General features: G+C 45.2%; 1 pseudogene; it reads right to left on the bottom strand.

Moving 5' to 3' along the window:
- Positions 1 to 1,192: 1,192 nt before the first annotated feature.
- LOC110285056 (ran guanine nucleotide release factor pseudogene) lies at positions 1,193 to 2,032 on the bottom strand (annotated as a pseudogene).
- Between the last annotated feature and the right edge of the window lie 13,389 nt (positions 2,033 to 15,421).

The raw sequence follows: 15,421 nt of genomic DNA, 5'->3' as shown, positions 1-15,421 counted from the left end.
TTTGACAGAGGAAGCTCTGTCTGTCTGTCTGTCTGTCTGTCTGTCTGTCTGTCTGTCTCCCTCCCTCCATATCTGTGAGATAGCATTTGGGAAGACACCAGAGTGAAGTCCGAGAGAAGAGTGAGTGCCAGGCTCTGAAGCAGGCACTGGCTCCAGGTTTGGGATGGGGCAGCAGCAGCTACTGTCCTGTGAGAGGTATGCCAGGAGACATTGCTGTCTGCAGGTGGGAAGCCCTGGGGTCAACCAGCCTGAGGGACAAGGTGTCTTTCTTCTTCCTTGGCTCCTTCTCATTGTCCCGTGTTGGCACCTGGCACACCTGGCAGGCCTGAGTTTTCAGCACAGTCTTGAGGACCGCCCCCCCAACACCTTGAGACTGGTCCTCAGCTCCAAGGCGTGTCCACAGCCTTCTGAGAGCTGATGCTTGGGGTGAAGAAAGCTAAATGCCAGCCCTCACCATTTGGCATTTTCTGTCTGTGCTATTCAGTGCTGTTGATATGTTAACTGGGTTTTGTTATTTTAAATTTCTAGTCATTTCATGTATATGGGCATTTTGCCTGTATGTATGTCTGTGCAACATGTGTGTACTTGGTGCCCTCGGAGGCTGGAAGAAGGTGTCAGGTCACCTGGAAATGGAGTAACAGACACCTGTGAGCTGTCATGTGGATGCGGGGAATCCTAGGTCTCTAGGAAGAACAGCCGTGGTCTTAACCACTGAGCTATCTTTTCCAGCCTCTGGTTTTTGTTATTATTTCGAAAGGATTTCCTAACAATAGAATGGCATTACTGTCAAAGAGGTTTTACTTCTGTATGTTGAGGTGTGTGTGTGTGTGTGTGTGCGCATGGATCTCCAATTAGCCTTTGTGAAAATTTACCTAGATGGTTTGTCTGTGTTGTTAGTATGAAAGCTGTGTTTGCCTTTTCTGGGAAGAGAACTCCAGCTAGTGATGGCGTCATTCCTCCTGGACACGGAGGCTGGTGCTATATTTTCAAATCTGAGAAACAGCACCAAGCTGAAAGCCTTCCGGCAAACACAAGCCTGCATATCAAGAACACATTTGGTTTAACAGGGATCAGGCAGGAGGACCGTTGACTTTTTTTTTTTTTTTTTTGGTCTTCATAAAGCAAGTTTATTTCTGCAGAGGAAGTGTCTTATGTTTACATTCCGGGAAGAAGCAGAAAGAAACTCCTCTCAGAACTGGGTCCCCGAGTCCTCAGTAGCACGTTGTGTTTCAACTATCTTTACTGGGGACCAAAGAGGTTGGGATTGTGAAGAGTCAAACTAGTTACCAGCTGTTCAAAGTTACTCAGGCTCCAAGGTGGACATGACAGATTTTCAGGGCCAAGAGACCTGCTGTGACACCAGCTCTTTCGTCCTTACGGGGGGCTGATTGAAGGTGAGCAAAAGATCAGTCTGATACCGGGGCAGCCGCAGCAAGGCCTGATGCAGTGAGACATTCTTTGCTACCTGCTGCTTGCCAGAAAGGAACCAGGCATCTTGACAGCAGCCTCTCAGGGATAAGTTCTCCAAACAGAGAGGCTGCACAGATAGCACGTGGACAGCCCTATCCCCCTGCACCCGGCCAATGTCCTCAAAATGGTACCGCGCAGCCGCTTCGCCCTGCACGTGGGCCTGCAGCTCCAGAAGTTCTATGATCAGACTCTGGTCGGTCACAGGATGGCAGAAAACTTCTTGGTTGTCTGGCACTGGATGGAGGTCACTCACATCAATTGACCCTGTAGGGAGGATGGCGGAGAAGGCACCTCCGAACAGTGGACAGTTTCTGGTGGGCTCCATAGATCTAGTACTTGAGTCTGGATATTAGCGAGGTTTTAAAGAAACCTTCATGAGCCTTTGAGGCATCATTTCCCCTGGTGTTCTCGGAGCAGCCACTCGGACCGTTGACTATTAGAGGCAGAATCCTTTTCACGGGGGTGCTGCGCTGTATCTAGACTACCTATTTCCCCAACCCGTGATAGTATTTGTTTCTTCCTTTTACATGCTATTGTTTTTTGGGGTGCATGCCACAGCACACACCTGAGGGGCAGGATCACCTGGCAGGAGTTAGTTGTCTTCTTCTACCACATGGGTTGGGCATAGGTCGCCAGGCTCAGTGGCCAACCCTGCCATCTGCTGAGTCATCTTACCAGCCCAAGGGGGATAAAATATGACCCAGTAGTAGAGAACTAATAGGTAGACACAGATGATGTGTAATTTTAGCTCTTCTTTAACAGCTTGATGAACCCCCAAAAGTTCCCGTAGCATGGACACTGGACAATAAGTAAACATTGAGAGACATCTGCCAAATACGTACATTTATTATTGTTGTCTTTAATAGAAACAGGGTCTCATATAGCCCAGGCTGTCCTCAAACTTCCTCTAAAGATGAAGATGACCTGATCCTGTTCCCCGAGTCCCCATTGCCAGTGTGCTGGGGTTCAGCTCCACACCCCGGTGGGTAGTTTATGTGTTGCTGAGAGCTCCACGCACGGTAAGCGCGCACGGTAAGCACGCACACTGCCAACTGAGCCACGTCTCCAGCCTGCAGAGTTTTGAGTTGGAACAAGAAAACACAACGTCTTCAGAGTCCTTGCCACCGTTCTCCACTGCTCTGAAATACACTAACAATGTTTAATACAATAACAACATGAGTGACACTAACATTTGAAGCCAGTTTTCCAATCTGTACACACTGGCATGTATGGGTTTCTGCTGTGGTCCAGAGGATGTGGGATGTTAGCGCTCAGCCCAGCCTTCAGAAGCTTCCAGTCCACCATAGGCCCATCGCTACCAGCTTGTGTTCATTCCTCTACTTCACAGGTCTGACAAAACTGGAAGGCCCCCTAAGGAGCACTTCTGTAGGTTAGATGAAATGTATTCTGGCAGGGTATTGGTATTTGTTCTCCTAAAAAAGCCATTTCAATAGGACGATAAGCCGTGAATCAGGCCTAAAAAATGAATCTGAGGCCAACCCAGGTCTGAGAAACCATCCCTCATCTTTATCTGAAAGATTCCACCAGGTACAGAGGAGTTAGAAATGTTCTTTAAGATTGTAGACCTAAGTAATTATGCAGGACTACAGGGGATGGTTTACTCCCACGTGGACACTGCTTACTGATACACAGCTAGAGGCAAACCAAAAGCTATCTGCTGAAACACTGAGGGCGGCAGCAAAGCAAAGCGCTATGTTTATGGAGGCAAGAGGGCCTTGGATAAACACATAAATAAAGATTTCGGGGGCACTGGCGTAATCGTGAGCACTTTCCACCCGAAGAGAACTGGAGAAGTGCAAATCTTACTTACTTGGCTATTAGTGAGCCCGGTAAACAAGACTAGACTGGATGTAGATATGCTGCCTGGGAAGTCCTTAAAACTTGCTTTCAGAGTCATAAAATCAGTCTGGAAAACAAAGGCATGAAATAAACACATCGGTTTCTATTTCAGCGCTAGAGTGGGATGTACCACACACTGTGTAACACAGGCTGAGAATTTCTTCTTTAAGAAGACTCCATCGCCTCCCTAGGATGTTTACCACGACGAATATGGCAGTACTGAGGATTATGGCTTGAAGACACCATGTTCCTTTAAGGGCTCACATGGTTGAGTGCTTTGTCTCAGAATGTTGGGAGGCTCGGCCTAGCTGGGTGACGTAGCTTGGACATCATCGGTAGTATATTATGCCTGAGTCCCTTCTCTCACACCTATTTTTTCTTCTTTGTGGGTGGCCTGTGGTGTGACCAGCTGCCTCATTCTCTTGGTGACATGGACAGAGCCATTGTACTACCATGCTTGTTCACCATAATATTTGGGAATCCCCCTTGAACAGCGATCCCAGATAAATCCTTTCTCCCTCAACCTGCAGCTCTCACAATGACAAGCAAGCAAGGTAGCATACTTAGTTTGATTGGGCATTGCCTTCGACTCAACAGGAATCAGATCAAGAGACCAGTATGTGTTTAATGCTTATCCAAGGCTACGCTTATTTATAACAGGGCATTTTCCAGGCTAACCAAGCCCGTACTGTTTTAGGAAATGGATGTCCAGAATGTCATATTAAGACATTGCATATGAACCACAAGAAATTGAACCGTGTGGACTGAGGGGACCCAGTTGGAAGTCTATTTGTTTCTTCTTGCAGCATCTACTACTGTCATTTAAGATGCAGGATTCCATTCTAGCTTCCATTAACTGGAGATGGGTTCACCAAGGGCCAACTCCATAGGGTGTTAAGAATCAAATAGACAACAGAAAAGGACCGTAGAACTTGTAACACAACATTAAAGATGATTGCCACGGTAGGAGAGGCTTCAAAAGGTGTCAACAACATATCTTAATTCTATTTTTTTTTAATTAAACTGCACACTCGCTGGCTTGCAACCTTGCGCACGTAACTTAATCTCTCTGAGCTTCGACTTTCTTATCTGCTAAGTGGGGATAATAAAATAGCTTGGACAACGGGGCTGCATGATGACCAAGTTAGGGCTGTGAAAATGTTTAGAAAGAGAAACCTTTTTTCAATAAAGCTCGAGTAATGAAATGCTTCAAAAGACAGGAAGATGGTGTGATACAATAACAATAGCGTCACTGAGATGGCTTGGTTGGCAGAGGTGACTTCTGCGGAAGCCCCATCCCTGGAACGTAAGGCAGGAGGAGAGGATAGAGTTCTCTGTCATCCACAGTGTAGGGACCATGCATACCCCCTTGGGTACATTAAATTAAAAAATGTAAACAACGATGCAATGTGACTTCGTGTAAGTTATGGCTCACCATCTTTGATGAGGCTGAGCTTCTTCTCTGTAGGTGTTTAACCATGTGTAATCTACTCTTGAATTTGGTAGTGAGGGACTGAAAAATAAAAGACCCATTTAAAAGCACTATCCATATACAACTCTAGCCACTGATAATGTGACACTGGTACTGCAGAGCAAGCATATGGCTCTTGTTCCTTCTTGAGTTTTTACCTGCATTATATGTTCAGTGATCATTGACTATATTTATGTCATCAAATTCTCAAGGACCCCAATGTATCATTAGTCTTTGAAGATCTTTGGATCTCGGGTATCGCTACCCAGAAGAGGTGAAACCACAGACCCCTTCCACATTAGCTGCATACCGTGAACTTGGATTCAACTGTCTCCCTGAAGCCTTCTGAGGCCCCATATTTTTGGTACCAGCCACACCTCTACTTTCATCTTCAGATATTTTCCAACTTTTCCTTTTGCACTTGAGAATTTTCTTCAGGAGAAGCAAAACACACAGTCTCAAGCTGCAGTTTTATAGCCTCGAATTCTGGATGCTACGGAAAGAAAATACATTCAAAGATAACTCGATCACCAAATGCTTTTGAAATGTGCTTCAAAACCATTGTTAGCTGTGCTCATACGCAACTGGATGTTTACATTGCAAAACTGATACCAACCAGGTCAACTGTTCAGAGGAAAGAATTCTGGTGTCACCATTGCAATTTTAAATGTGGATCCTTCCATTAGACACAACTCAAGTTACTGAATACATTGCCTCAATGGCTTAATCCTGGTCTATCAAGGTTGACAACACTAAGGGAATTGAGAACACAGCAGCCCATCAACTGCCAGCTGCATCTACTGATGAGAAGCTCATACCTAGGTAGGTGGCCTGCCCCTAAGATTGGGGCTGGCAGCTGGTTAAGGGTAGTTAAGGATAGTTGAGGACTTGGTCACTATCTCCTGGCCACTGTTGTTGATCTGAAGCTGTGCTTGATCCATACTGGGCTGGAGTCTTAGCTGGAGAAAACCGGAGTCACAGCACAATGGCTACCTTCAGTTGAGAAGGGACTTTCTATGGAGACAAAGCGAGGCAGATGGAACTGCAGGGTCTGGGAGCAGATGTTGGCAGGAGGTGCGGGGAGGCTGAGAACTTGGCAAGTGAGTAGAGATACTCACATCGAGGATGTGTTAAGACATCAGCATCTTGTTCTTATACCTATGCCACCTAGCAGGCTAATGATCTTTCTGTCCTCCGCCCTGGGGAAGGCCCTTGAGCCTTTCCCTTCATAGCTTGTGTTGACTAGGCTTTGGCTAGTGAACCAGCTGTCCTCTGACTGGGCGGAGGGTGAGAGTAGAAAGGCACGAGGGTGGGAGTTCAGCTGGAAGTGACCGCGCTGCTCTTTATTGCAAGCTTGGACTGGGACCTGCCTCACAGGCTTGCCCGTCTCAGGTGGGCAAGGCAGCCACTGGGGTTTCCTGCCCAGAATAGGTTTCGTGTGAGCACAAATCTGTCATCTGTTAGTGAATTCCATGCATTGCAGGAAATGTTGCCATGAATAAAATCAAGCTCTCCCTCTCTTAGAGTTCAGTGCCCTTCTTCAGCCTAAGTATCTCCTATAATATGTATGGTTTGAGGACAAATTTTGATTTTCATTTCATGATTTAAAAATATTTTTCCTTCCCACTGTGCAGCAAATGTTATAATTAGAAGCCTTTGGGAGTTTAGCATCCAGATATTAAATAATCAGTTCTTTTTAAAAAATCTGATGCTATGATTATAGCTTTATGTATTTATTATACAGAATATTTCAGTGCTTAAAATTTCAATGTAAGGTTCTGAGGCAAAAATCAAATGAATTGATTACATATGCTTCAGAGGATACACACACACATGCACGCACATACACACATACATATGCGTATACATACAATATGTGTATGTGTGTATATGTATTCTGTTGCTTTCATGTTTCTGTCAGGGACTGAAGGCTCTGATATGGGAGCTATACACCCTCTGTCTGTCACTACTTTTGGACTTAGAAAACTGCATTTCTTCAGACTTCAGATGAGAGGCTGTGGACAAGGGGAATTCACCTCACAATTCTTTCTGTTTTCCTTTTCTCTCCTGGTCCTGAGTTTGAGCACAAGGCCTTTCTACATGCTAAATAAGTGCTCCACAACTGAGTCCCAGCCTATAATTGGCTTAGAAACTTTTCTCTTTGAGTTGCACATTCCAGCAAGGCTGTTCCTCCTACAACCCTTGGAAACAAGCACGGGAATGAGAAGGGGAGCGAGAGGAGAGGAAGCACCAAGGACAAGGACTGGCAGCCACAGGGACACCAAGGTGAGCAGTACAGCCTGCAATGTCTCAGGCTCTGTCTCCCTCTGGTGACCATTCTTGCCATCCCTGTTTCTCTGAGAAGCTGAAGCCTCCACTGATCCATGTCCCCACTTTCCATTTGAGGACTCTCATATAAGCCATAATACAATACTATTAACAATGTGTGGCTCTAGAGCAGTGGTTCTCAACCTTCCTAATGCTGTGACCCTTTCATACAGTTCCTCATGATGCGGGGAGCCCCTGAACATAAAATAATCTCTGATGCTACTTTATAACTATAAAAAAACCAAAAAAAGGTAAAGTAGGAATAGAGTATGTTTGCAATTGAAGCAGTTAACTGTTTTTCAAGGGTTGGGTGAATAGTGGGTAAGAATCTATGAAACTACCCAGAGCAATTCTGCAAAATTGTGATGCTGAGAACGTGTCCCAGTTCCCACTGAAATCCCTTTCCCATCCCTTACTCATCTGAAACTAGAGCCGTATCACAAGCATACACACAGACCCAATCAGTAGCCAACATCAAGAGAAGTCTTACAGGGAAATAGTCCTCAGTCCTCCTGAGCAAATAGAGAGGAACTCTTGGTGAAGGGAGGGAGGACCCCAGGAAGAGCCTACCTCTAGTCTGTGGTAAGGGACTTTGGAAGGGAACCATGGGTTTCTATTGCCCCAGGCCAAGAGACCCATTGGGAATGATGTAACATATATCAGTGATCTGACATTCTTAGGAATGCACTTCCTGGGAAAGTGGGGGAGGGGAGTTGAGGGTGGTATGGGGAGAGATTAAAGCGAGCAAGCTTTCCTTTAGAAAGATGAACATGAAGGAGGAGAGCTCCCTGATGGGTAGGGAATCTAGAGACAGCAATTACCAAACAAACAGAGGCACAGCCAGGAAACCTTGTAGCACCTTGTGCCCCTTTCCAACTTGAGACAGATTTCCTGGTGTTGAGTATGTCACTTACTATATGACCAGGCATGACGCTTAACGTTCCAGTGACCTAGATTCCTAGTGCCCTTTGAAAATGGCGATGATATCACACATTGGAGCTCTTGAAAGCTTACATGTCAATCAGTTTAATTAAAAGCAATGGGAAATATAATCTACATCAGGAATTTTGAAGTGTTTGGGAAATACTGGACCATATCCAGTAGTATTACTATTTTTGTTTTAATCTAAGGATGAAGAAATACGTTCAGATTTCAAAAGCTGACAGCTTTATTAAAATAAGAATGACTCTAGTGAAAAGAGCTATTTAAGGAATTGAGGGATTTTGCTTTGTGGGGGGTTATCCTACTCCTGTAATGAGGACTGTCCCTTAAATTCAGCAGCCGAGATGGGAGATGGAGCTATGTAAAGAATGCAAGGCCAGCACTAACCTCTGCAGTGACAGCGGGGTGGGTGGGGGATGCTGCAGGAGAAAACACAGATAGCAGTCTGCAACCCTTTTGCCCCCTGAGAGCTTAAGGTCCACAGGGAATGGTGGGCCACCATGCATTCCAGAACAGGAGCTTGGTTTTGGCATTCTTGTTCTGTGGATGTCTAAAATTAGCTCTATCACTAGGTCTTGCAGTCCAGCTTAGGTGGACCCTAGTTGCAGAACTGCTTGTCCCAGAAGGGAGAAACCCATCCATTCCAGAGAGACAATGTTTCCACTACTTTAAGGACAATTTTGTGTATTTATGTATATGCATGAGGTTTCATGAGCAGCCACAAGGGAGTTTTGGAATGTGAGCCTAGAGAAAACTCTCTAAGAAGGGACTCAGGCCCTCATGACTGACTGATAAATCCAGAGACTTTGTCTTGTCCCATGCTCTGTGCAGAATGGGAAGGGAGCTTGTTAATTCCTGACTCAGATGAGCCAGTCACTGGCTTGTTCAAGCGTGTTGGTTGTCTTTTTACGTTCCACACATGTCACCATTTTACTCATGAAATCTAAGCATTAATAAACTCTCCAGTTATCTCTAGCCCAAGGCAAAATCCAAAGTGGTAGAAGAGAAAAACAAAATGAAACAAAACAAACCAACAGAAAGCCAAACAGACTCTAAGTGGAATAAAAGAAAGAAATGTATTTGCGGGGCTCTGTTGATGAAGACATCACCTACAACTTCCCCACAAAATGTTTTGCAGAGACTTCAAACTTTCAAGAACAATGAACATTTTATAGTCAGGATCCCACAAATTTCACATCTGCTGTGTATTTTCTTACTAATTGGAAGCGCAGTTGGTGGGGGAAGTGTTAGATGTTTTCAGGGTACAATTAGAAGGCAGAGCGTATGTTAATGAGCAACAAGGCTGATAAAACAGTGTTTACAGCAACAGAAGATTCTCCATGGTTATTGAAGATAATTCCCATCAGAGTCTTGTGTGGGAAGTGTGGAGGGAGCTGTCAGCATGCTATAATCTTCAGAGAGGAGATGTCCTCTGAAGACATCTGAGAACATTAGATGTTACCCACTTCCCCTACTATGGGTCAGACCCTACAGCACTTCTGCCATGACACAGTGACAACACCAAAATTCTAAATGTAGAGGTCTTGAAATATCATAATTAAAAGAAAATGATAAATTGTAAGATCCCTTAAAAGGACGTTTGTTTACACCTTTGAGAGATTCATTTACTTGCATAGCAAACCCTCTCTCACACACATATATACACATGCACATCCACATTTTTCACATAGAACATAGAACACATCACAACAACAGAGGCAATAATAAGACATAATAATTGCAGTTGAGTATATGTACTATGCACAGAACTATTAATAATAAAATATATCAAGAATCTCAATTTACAAACTCATATCTTTATCATTTATAATTATTTACACTGTTTTTAAAAGAATTACTTGTGTGTGTGTGTGTGTGTGTGTGTGTGTGTGTGAGAGAGAGAGAGAGAGAGAGAGAGAGAGAGAGAGAGAGAGAGAGTGTATGCACATGCTGTGTGCATGCAACCGAGCACAGGTACCCATGGAGTCCAGAAGAGGGCGTTTGATCCTCAAGGTCTGGATTTACAGTCTCTTGTGCGCCAACCAATCTGACCACCAACCTTTTAGCTGTAGTCATCTAAAATACTGTTACAGAGACTCTAAGGTTTTGACTGGATGGATCTAAAACCAAGATGGTTTCACTCCTGACTTGTCAGTTGCCTGAGAGCTGAGGTCTCTGTAGCTCAGCTTAGCCCAAGTCCAAGTCCAGGGGCCTAGTGAAACAGACATTCAAACCAGTCTGATGCCAAAGATGGAGCACCCTACCAAAGAGGAGCTCTAGGCTAGGTCCTCTTCTCATGTCCAGAGGCACAGAATTGGGTCCCAGCTCCTGGAGCCAACCTTCTTTCCATGCATATTTGTTTTTTCATAGGTGTCTGCTGATTGGATGGCACTACCTGTCTCAGGGTGGCTCATTCTCTCAGTCCACCAGAAACCCACATTCACATCCTCTGGGAATCATTTCACAGACCCATCCAAAATAATATTCTGCCTGGGTTCTAGCTAACCATTCCAGCTAATGTATTGTGACTAACCAAAGTACCCGATTAACCTAAATGAGCTAACTGCTTTCCAGACTCAGCTTTCAGCCATCTTATACACCCCTCTCACACCCCCCAGTGAAAGTTTCATTTTTATAGCTTTGGGCTTTCATGATTTCAAAATTGGAGATTTTACTCTTTCGGGGATTTAAGCTTTAATATTTGTGGATTCTACATTTGGGATTGTGGCATCCAGGGTTGGGTTTTTGAGGATTATGGTGACACTGGATTTATACACATCAAAATGCGCTGTTTACTTCACAGTGCTGTGACTTGATGAATGTACCTCCTTGCGTAACCTCTGAGGTTTTGTTTTGACATTAGGCATAAAATACAGCATCAGCCTTAAACTAGGGCACGTGGATTGTTTCAGATCGGTCTTTACACTCGGCTATGCCAACTCATGTAATGTACCAGGAACTGGACACGTGAAGGGGCAGACATGGTCCCTGCCTGGGGGAAACTTGCTGTTTAATATTGAGGACAGGAACCTAAATGTGCGGGTGCTATAAGAGAAGTGCTCTAAAGGACATCCATACACAGAGCACACCCATTTATTGGTTTCACTAACACACTCAGCGCCCGATCCACTTGTCTCTGTGGCCCCAGCAAACTCACAGACAAGAGCTTCAAACCAATTCCTTATGCTGCTCTGCCATTCCCAAACCCTGATCTGGTGCCCCTAAGTGACAAGTGACAAACAGAAGTCAAAGCAGCCTGAAGAGGGGAGAACAGAGATCTGGGAGACCATATAGGAGCACCCATTGTCTGGTGTGTGTGTGCGTGTGTGCGTGTATGTACATGTATGCAAATGCGTGTGTATGTGTGTGTGAGTGTGTATACGTGTATATGTATGTGTGTGTTTACGTGTTATGTATATATGCATGTATGTGTATGTGTGTATTTATGTGTGTATGTGTGGGTAACTGTGTGAATGTGTGTGTATGTATATATGTATGTATGTGTGTGCCTACATGTGTATGTGTATATATATATATATATATATATATATATGCATGTGTGTATGCCTGTATGTGTGGGTGAGTGTGAGTGTGTGTACATGTATGAGTGTGTATGCATGTGTATATATATATATATATATATATATATATACATATGTGTTTATAATGTGTGTATGTGTGCATGCATGGGTGTATGTACATGTATGTTTATAATGTGTATGGTATATGCATATGTGTATGCATGTGTGCATGTGTGCACTCCCAGGTGCTCATGCATGCATGCATGCACTACTCAGATTATATTTTAAACCTCAGATGAGGAAGGGAGCAGGGCTCTTAAGTCCTGATTTGATTCTCCCAGCTTAGCCCAGCTCTGTAAGGGATTGTAGAGAATTTCTCAGAGGGGTTAACCCACTGCTTGGCAGATTAATTTATGACTGCTTAATGATGGACCAAATGTGTGAGGGTGCATCTCACAAAACTACAACCCCCAAAGTTTCTGTTTTACATGCTCCAACCAGGCGTAGAAAAATGTCTGTCTAGCCGACAAGGAGTCTATGCCGTCAATGATCTGTGTGTCTTCCGCGCCAAGAAGGCCATTTATTAGGAAAGGGAGGACAGAGAACAGGCCTGGGTGTCTGGTACCAGCCTCCCCACCCAGTCCTGCTGGCCCAGCTCCAGGTACTGACAGCCAGAGGCTGGGCAGGGAGGGAGCAGACACTGGCAGGCATTCCCAGCCAGCAGCAATGCTGTTGAGATAAGCAGGCTGGGTGGCTGCCTGGGTCCCCTCTCTGTCTCCAGGAAGGTAGATGATGGCAGCCAGAGCAAGAGACTCCTGGACCAGAATGCCTGCTTTTTTCTACATTCATTGGCTGAACCCTCTGCATGCTGGCTGTGCTGGGTTTCTACATGGTCAGCACAGAGGATGTTAATAGAAACAACAGATATGTTTTGGCTCACCCATTCCCCATTACAAACTGTGGAACTCTCCTCCTTTAGCCAGAAGGTTGTTTTCAGTTCTTTTGTCTCCAGCTGCTCCTCCACAGTCTCTTCTGTTTCCCCATAAATGAAGATTGGGCACACAAAGTCAACCTTAGCATTGGGAAGCCTGGTTTGGGTCCTGGTACTGAGGACATTCGCTATTCAGTAGATTGCACGGTCTTTAAGGGCATCCCTAATCTACCCACTAGGTGCCAGCAGTGTTCCCTCTAACTGTAACCATCAGGAAGGGACCTTATGGACTAATGAAATGTTCCCTTGACAGCAAAGCATCTGCCATTCATTCATCCATCTATTCCTTCCTTCCTTCCTTCCTTCCTTCCTTCCTTCCTTCCTTCCTTCCTTCCTTCAGTGGTGCTGGCCTTGAACCCAAGGCCTCAAGTGAATGCTAGACAACCATTCGCCCACTGAATTACATATATGTCTAGCCCTCAGACCTAGGTTCTCATTTCAAGTACTCTATTTCTGCCCTATTTTATTTCCACATAAAATATTTTCTATGGAGCCGGGTGTGGTGGTACATGCCTTTAATCCCAGCACTTGGGAGGCAGAGGCAGAGGCAGAGGCAGAGGCAGAGGCAGAGGCAGAGGCAGAGGCAGAGGCAGAGGCAGAGGCAGAGGCAGAGGCAGAGGCAGAGGCAGAGGCAGAGGCAGAGGCAGAGGCAGAGGCAGAGGCAGAGGCAGAGGCAGGCGGATTTATGAGTTTGAGGCCAGCCTGGTCTACAAAGTGAGTTCCAGGACAGCCAGGGCTATACAGAGAAACCCTGTCTTGAAAAACCAAAGGTGGAGAGTGATTGAGGAAGCACCTGATATTGGTGTCTGGCCTCCACACATAGGCACATGCTGACAAGAACATGTATACACACACACACACACACACACACAAACACACACAGAGGTCAGTGTCTTCTATGGTTTCTATGGTTGTTATAAAAACTGTGGAAAAGTGACCTTGGTTAGCTCCTGCTGTGGCACTCCTCCAACGTCGAGCTAATATTACCGCTTTTTACTTTTGTCATTTCAGGGTTCTGGTGACAGAATGGTTGGAGAAGGACAGCAGAGCCGGCAGAAAGTTCCTTGGCTCTGTAGCCTGCCATGTCAGGGTGTTTGGCATCGGTATGTCACCTAAGGCATCGTCTGGGGCCTCTGGGGAAGCTGCTGCTCACCCCATTCCTGAAGAATGGAGTCAGATGCCACAGGAGCAGGGAGAGGCTCTGCCCTCACTTGCTCTGTGGCTCTGAGGCTTGACGTTTGGTCTTCTGTCTTATGAGTAGGTGGATCACTCACGGTTTCCAAGGCCCAGATTTTTAATTCCACAGACTTCCTGAGTCAGGACTTAGAGTGGCTCCAAACTGACACAGCAGAAAATTTCCCATTGGGCTGAGAGGGAGGATCATTTCTTAAGGAGATGAAACTTTGGGGTGACAAAAATCTAAGGTCTTTTAGGGCTGCCGATCAGGGTTGAAAGAATATCTGCTCTTTGTGCCCAGCAACCACATCTACCTGGTTCTCATCCTGAAAACATCATACTGAAGTGTATTCATCAAGCAACCAGTGTTCTCTGTTTGGTTTATAGGAATGGAAAACAGGAAGGAGCATATGAAGATGGGGCACGTTTTCAAGTTCATCAGAAGTATGAGTTGCTGCTCCAGTTATGACCGAATGGTCAAGAGCTCCCGCTGTTCTTGCATAGGATCTGGGGGCAGGGTTCTAGCCTTCACATAGTAGCTTTTGACCATCTGTGACTCTAGTTCCAGGGGATCTGAGGCCTTCTTCTGACTTCCAAGCAACATGCACAAACATTGTACACATACATACATGCAGGCAAAACACTCATGTATCTTAAATACATCTTTTTTTTTTGTTTGTTTTTTTTCGAGACAGGGTTTCTCTGTGTAGCCTTGGCTGTCCTGGAACTCACTTTGTAGACCAGGCTGGCCTCGAACTCAGAAATCTGCCTGCCTCTGCCTCCCGAGTGCTGGGATTAAAGGCGTGCGCCACCACGCCCGGCTCTTAAATACATCTTAAAAAAAAAAAAGAGTATAAGGTGACATGCTACTTTTCCCTTCCATGTTCCTCCCCATCGTGTCCCTCCCTCCTCACCTGTCTCCCCTCTTTCTTCTTCTAGGCCTCCTTTTGGTTAGGATCTGCCACTCAGGACATTTCAGAGGTGTCTTAGAGTTTCTATTCCTGCATAAAACATCATGACCAAGAAGCAAGTTGGGGAGGAAAGGGTTTATTCAGCTTACACTTCCACATTGCTGTTCATCATCAAAGGAAGTCAGGACTAGAACTCAAGCAGGTCAGGAAGCAGGAGCTGATGCAGAGGCCATGGAGGGATGTTACTTACTGGCTTGCTTCCCCTGGCTTGTTCAGCTTGCTTTCTTATAGAACCCAGAACTACCAGCCCAGGGATGGTACCACCCACAATGGGCCCTCCCACCCTTGATCACTAATTGAGAAAATGCCTTATAGCTGGATCTCATGGAGGCATTTCCTCAAGGGAGGCAGGCTCCTTTCTCTGTGATAATTCCAGCTTGTGTCAAGTTGACACACAAAATCAGCCAGTACAAGAGGGAAGGCAAAATAGCAGAGAAAGAATGGAAGAAAGAACTTTTCCATTTCACGGGAGTGAGCCATATTCAGAATAGAAGTGTGCACTTCAGTTTTATTAAAAGCTGGGTGAATGTTTTACTTTCCGGGTTGAGTAAAATGTCAGGTGCCCAGGATCCAAGAGTAAAGCAGAGAGGAAAGGATATGCAAAAGAGCTGTGATGATTTAATCAGAAAATGAATGGAAGTTAAGTTCAATGAGAAAGTAATTAGAACAGTGCTATTGTAGACAAAGTGGT

The sequence above is a fragment of the Mus caroli genome, unplaced genomic scaffold (genome assembly GCF_978045245.1).
Source record: "Mus caroli unplaced genomic scaffold, Mus_caroli_1 scaffold_19, whole genome shotgun sequence".
Classification (NCBI taxonomy): domain Eukaryota; kingdom Metazoa; phylum Chordata; class Mammalia; order Rodentia; family Muridae; genus Mus; species Mus caroli.
The sequence above is the reverse complement of the archived record's forward strand: the minus strand, read 5'-3'. Positions and strand labels throughout refer to the sequence as shown.